The sequence below is a fragment of the Coregonus clupeaformis genome, chromosome 10 (assembly GCF_020615455.1).
Source record: "Coregonus clupeaformis isolate EN_2021a chromosome 10, ASM2061545v1, whole genome shotgun sequence".
Classification (NCBI taxonomy): Eukaryota; Metazoa; Chordata; class Actinopteri; order Salmoniformes; family Salmonidae; genus Coregonus; species Coregonus clupeaformis.
Genome location: NC_059201.1, coordinates 38,432,167 through 38,438,166, shown reverse-complemented (window position 1 = coordinate 38,438,166; position 6,000 = coordinate 38,432,167).

The following is a 6,000-nucleotide window of genomic DNA, read 5'->3' as shown; positions in this document are numbered from 1 at the left end:
GCTACAGCTAGCTAGCACTGCAGTGCATAAAATGTGGAGAGTAGTTGACTCAAAGAGAGAGAAAGACAATAGTTGAACAGTTTTTAACAAATTAATTTCTACAAAAATGAAGGAGAAGCAAGAGAGAGAGAGTGTCTGTTTTTACTGCATGATTGTAACGGGTTTACTAACTTGTTAGTTCTATTAGCTATGTTGACTATAACATTACTTTAGCTAATATGGTGACAACGATGCAGGCTGTGTGTAGCGGTTATGATACGGTTTGGCTTGGAAAAGTTTTTTTGCCTGGTCACATACAGCTGATGTGTTGTGCATTGAAGTCCACAAACGAAGGGAAAAGGTAAGAGGAGGAGAGCGCGTAGATGTGAGAAGGAATACAACGTGGCTGCTATGAAAGTGAACTGTGTTTACGTGTGGTCAGGGGTGTATTCATTCAGCCGATTCTGTTGAGAAAGGTTTCTTAAAAGGAAGCAAACAGAACGAAACGGGGATAAACATACCTTAATTTGTCCAATAGAAACGCTCGTTTGCAACTGTTGGACTAATGATTACACCCTAGATCAGCTAGATGCAGGCAAGAGTGTGCAAGGCGGTATTGAATGTGTCACTGTCTGTCCATGTGTCACTGTTTGTCACCTCAACATTTTCTCTCGACCTGTGTGCACCTACGATGTAAACTTTAATTCATAGGCTAGGTTATAGCAACCTCATGATGGGTATAGGAAAAATGTGAGTATCATGTAGTAGCCTAAACCTATCGATGTTACATTGAACTGGGTGAATGGAATATGAATGACAGTCATCCAATATGCTGTAATAGAAATAAGGCCATGCTCATAAATGAATAAAATATTGTCCTCCCTCATCTTAAACGGCACCGACCGCCACTGTTGTAAAAATAGTAATTACTAGCTAGCTAGTAGCTTCTTGGCTTCATACATTAATGTTAAATTTTTTCTCTCCAATTTCGGGATATCCAATTATGATCTTGTCTCATTGCTGCAACTCCCCAACAGGCTCGGGAGAGGCGAAGGTCGAGTCATGCGTCCTCCAAAACATGACCCACCAAACTGCGCTTCTTAACTCCCGCCCGCTTAATCCGGAAGCCAGCCGCACCAACGTGTTGGAGGAAACACCGTCCAACTGACGGCTGAAGTCAGCCTGCAGGCGCCCGTCCCGCCACAAGGAGTCACTAGAGCGTGATGAGCCAAGTAAAGCACCCTGGCCAAACCCTCCCCTAACCCGGACGACGCTGCGCGAATTGTGCACCGCCCTATGGGGACTCCCAGTCACAGCCGGTTGTGACACAGCCTGGGAACAAACCCGGGTCTGTAGTGCCGCCTCAAGAACTGTGCCTTAGACCACTGCGCCACTCGGGAGGCTGACTTCATACATTTTTAAATAACTAGTGGTGTCTAGTGGAGGCCATATGCAACAAAAATCGACTTTATTTCAATTCACAAGATAGAATGAACGCGCGTCAGCCATCGAGAATTGAACCTCAGCGATTCTTGAGCTTGGACGCTGCCATTGGACGTGACACAATGCGAGCGCAACACGGGCAGTATAGCAGCTTTCATTGATTTTCAAAGGAAGCGTTCCCTCAATGGCTGACTGCAATGCCGCATGCCTGATGGCTATAGTGTAGCAGGGTCGTTATAGTCCAAGGATCTTGCATGTTCTATTTAAAGGCTATTTGGCTCTGGCAGCCAAAACGACCAAATACTCCATCTAAACGTGAATCGATTCTCAATTGCGGTATGGGTCTAGAAACAAAGCCCTATACTTTCATATCACATCAAAATAATTTCACAAATGCTAAATATACACTTACTGTACACAGTTTAAACCAGTTTTAACACAGTTGCAGCCAGCAATATGTTTCAGTGACAACACGTTTGTGGCGTCCGTCTGATGCAGATAGCTAAACAAGTAAACAAGCACTGTAACTTGGAAATATGGCTGTGTGGGAACCATAACCCTATAAAAGTGTGTAGTAATTTTAACCTTTTTGTTTTTTAAATATATTTCTCACTGATATGAAAGATACATTCCTTATGTTTCCAAAAACATACCGCAAGCGATGCGTGTTTACGTTTAGAGCAAGCATTGGGCCTCTAAACAAAACTCCCCTGGCCAGAAGATACTATCGTCAATAGGCGCTAAAAGTAGTTAGCGTCTATGAATGGGCTATGGATCTTTATAGTATCCTTTTTGGTACCCAGGCCAGAACCCACCACATTCCAATGCTAGTCACAAATGCTATGCGGATATAGGTCCAATGCTCAACACACAGAACATGAAAATACAATGATATTATATAATATACATTCTAATAAACCTGCTCTACCTAACGTATGATCTGTTTCTCGACCCTAGAGTGCCAGGTTCAATTCACACCTCAAAACTTTGTACTGCCAGCTATGGCCCCTGCCGATGGTCCCCATACTGGTGGTCAGAACAGAGGTGGGGATAAGGCCATCAGAAGCATACTGTATGTAGCAGATGGAGATCTGTGAAACTCACTCCATAGCCTGAAGTGTTGCCCCTTGGGCCATTGAAGAAGGCCTTTTTTGGTGGTACAATGGGTTGGAATGCTTCAGGAGGGCGTACACGTGTGTTTGCGAGGCAGAGGTCCCAAGTTCGAGCCAGGTATGAGCCGGATCGGGGGAAGTGGTACTCACTAAGCAAGCAGCATGACGTCCTTTACACACAGTTCGTTAAGACCGATTACCGCTCCCTAGTGAGTCTGGACCCTAGTGCTTCGGAACCTTACACTGGTACAAAATTCTGCAGTACTGCAACCTGCCAGGAACCTACCCTTATTTTAGTGCCAGGGTGTGTGGGACCATATGGAAAATATGTTAGCTAACCACATCCCGCTTGGTCTCGAATTTCTGTGAAGAAGGAAAACTATTCTGCAACACCAAGGCGGTTTCCTTGGCCCTACTAATTTGATTGAACGGTCTACTCTGCTGAAACTGAAAATATTAGGAACTGCAGTGCCAATCCACTAGGGGGTGCCTGTATCTCGCACATAAGGTTGCTCTGTCCAACTATTCCACCAAAGAATCAACAACTTTCCTAGGGATACAGCTTTTGTCAAAATGTACTTTTCGTAGCAGGTTAGGAGAATTTACACAGCAGGTTAGGATAATTAACGTAGCAGGTTAGGATAATTAGGTTAAGGTACAGCGGTGATGCAGCCAGTCAAGATGCTCTCAATGGTGCAGCTGTATAACTTTTTGTGGATCGGAGGTCCTGGGCTGGCGTGGTTACATGTGGTTTGCGGTTGTGAGGCCGGTTGGACGTACTGCCAAATTCTCTAAAACAATGGAGGTGGCTTATGGTAGAGAAATGAACATTCAATTATCTGCCGACAACTCTGTTGAACATTCCTGCAGTCAGCATACCAATTGCCCGCTCCCTCAACTTGAGACATATGTGGCATTGTGTAGTGTGACAAAACTGCACATTTTAGAGTGGCCTTTTATTGTTCCCAGCACAAGGTGCACCTGTGTAATTATCATGCTGTTTTATCAGCCTCTTGATATGCCACACCTGTCAGGTGGATGGATTATTTTGGCAAATGAGAAATGCTCACTAACAGGGATGTAAACAAATGTGTGCACAACATTTGAGAGACATAAGCTTTTTGTGCGTATGGAACATTTCTGGAATATTTTATTTCAGCTCATGAAACATGGGACCAACACTTTACATGTTGGGTTTATATTTTTGTTCAGCATATGTCCATAGATGATATTAAAGAAAATGTGAAGTGAGGCAGAGTGATTGAGACCAAAAGGTTGATCAGTAGGAAAGAGGGTCAAAGAAGTGATAGCTTATCAGTGATGTTGAGGTTTGAGAAAGTTTTGCCTGGAAAAGTAGTTTCAATGTTAGAGAATTTGTCCCATATGCACTGCAGTGTTTTAAATGCCAAAGAACGGGACATGTAGCTGTGCAGTGTGAAGGAAAGAAAATATGTACCAAGTGTGGAGGGGAACATGATTATGGTGAATGTGGAAGCAATGTGAAGGTTAAGTGCTGTAATTGTGGGGGAGAACACAGTGGATGACAGGTGCAGAGAGAGGCTAGAGAGGCTCAGAGATATAGGATCTGTCATGATGTATCATATACAGAGGCTGTAAAACAGATTGGTAGAACTACATTGCGGACTGATGGAGCTTACATGGATGTTCCTGTAGTAAGGGGACCTACTGTTGGGGTCGTGATTCTGCTGGTCCAGGCATGGTTCTGAGGCCTGTTCACAAATCTTGCGCTCATGAAGGTGCGGTGTCAAAGGACACTTTGATAATGAATAAAGTTGACGTCATAGCTTTTATTGGTAAGGTTATCAATATGACTCAGGTTGTGGAAAGCAGAAATGCCAGGTTGAAGGTTATTGTGGAGACGGCCAAATATATATAATATTATAATATATGATATACTTTTTTTTATTCTGATTTTTCAGGGGGTGCTGCAGCATCCTCAGCACCCGTATTTCCCGTGGTATGGTTGAAATGGTTGTTGACATGCTGAACAATCCTAATGGTGGAGTGTTTCAGCATGATATACAGTGGGGAAAAAAAGTATTTAGTCAGCCACCAATTGTGCAAGTTCTCCCACTTAAAAAGATGAGAGAGGCCTGTAATTTTCATCATTGGTACACGTCAACTATGACAGACAAATTGAGGGAAAAAAATTCAGAAAATCACATTGTAGGATTTTTAATGAATTTATTTGCAAATTATGGTGGAAAATAAGTATTTGGTCACCTACAAACAAGCAAGATTTCTGGCTCTCACAGACCTGTAACTTCTTCTTTAAGAGGCTCCTCTGTCCTCCACTCGTTACCTGTATTAATGGCACCTGTTTGAACTTGTTATCAGTATAAAAGACACCTGTCCACAACCTCAAACAGTCACACTCCAAACTCCACTATGGCCAAGACCAAAGAGCTGTCAAAGGACACCAGAAACAAAATTGTAGACCTGCACCAGGCTGGGGAAGACTGAATCTGCAATAGGTAAGCAGCTTGGTTTGAAGAAATCAACTGTGGGAGCAATTATTAGGAAATGGAAGACATACAAGACCACTGATAATCTCCCTCGATCTGGGGCTCCACGCAAGATCTCACCCCGTGGGGTCAAAATGATCACAAGAACGGTGAGCAAAAATCCCAGAACCACACGGGGGGACCTAGTGAATGACCTGCAGAGAGCTGGGACCAAAGTAACAAAGCCTACCATCAGTAACACACTACGCCGCCAGGGACTCAAATCCTGCAGTGCTAGACGTGTCCCCCTGCTTAAGCCAGTACATGTCCAGGCCCGTCTGAAGTTTGCTAGAGTGCATCCAGAAGAGGATTGGGAGAATGTCAAATGGTCAGATGAAACCAAAATATAACTTTTTGGTAAAAACTCAACTCGTCGTGTTTGGAGGACAAAGAATGCTGAGTTGCATCCAAAGAACACCATACCTACTGTGAAGCATGGGAGTGAAAACATCATACTTTGGGGCTGTTTTTCTGCAAAGGGACCAGGACGACTGATCCGTGTAAAGGAAAGAATGAATGGGGCCATGTATCGTGAGATTTTGAGTGAAAACCTCCTTCCATCAGCAAGGGCATTGAAGATGAAACGTGGCTGGGTCTTTCAGCATGACAATGATCCCAAACACACCGCCCGGGCAACGAAGGAGTGGCTTCGTAAGAAGCATTTCAAGGTCCTGGAGTCTCCAGATCTCAACCCCATAGAAAATCTTTGGAGGGAGTTGAAAGTCCGTGTTGCCCAGCGACAGCCCCAAAACATCACTGCTCTAGAGGAGATCTGCATGGAGGAATGGGCCAAAATACCAGCAACAGTGTGTGAAAACCTTGTGAAGACTTACAGAAAACGTTTGACCTGTGTCATTGCCAACAAAGGGTATATAACAAAGTATTGAGAAACTTTTGTTATTGACCAAATACTTATTTTCCACCATAATTTGCTAATAAAT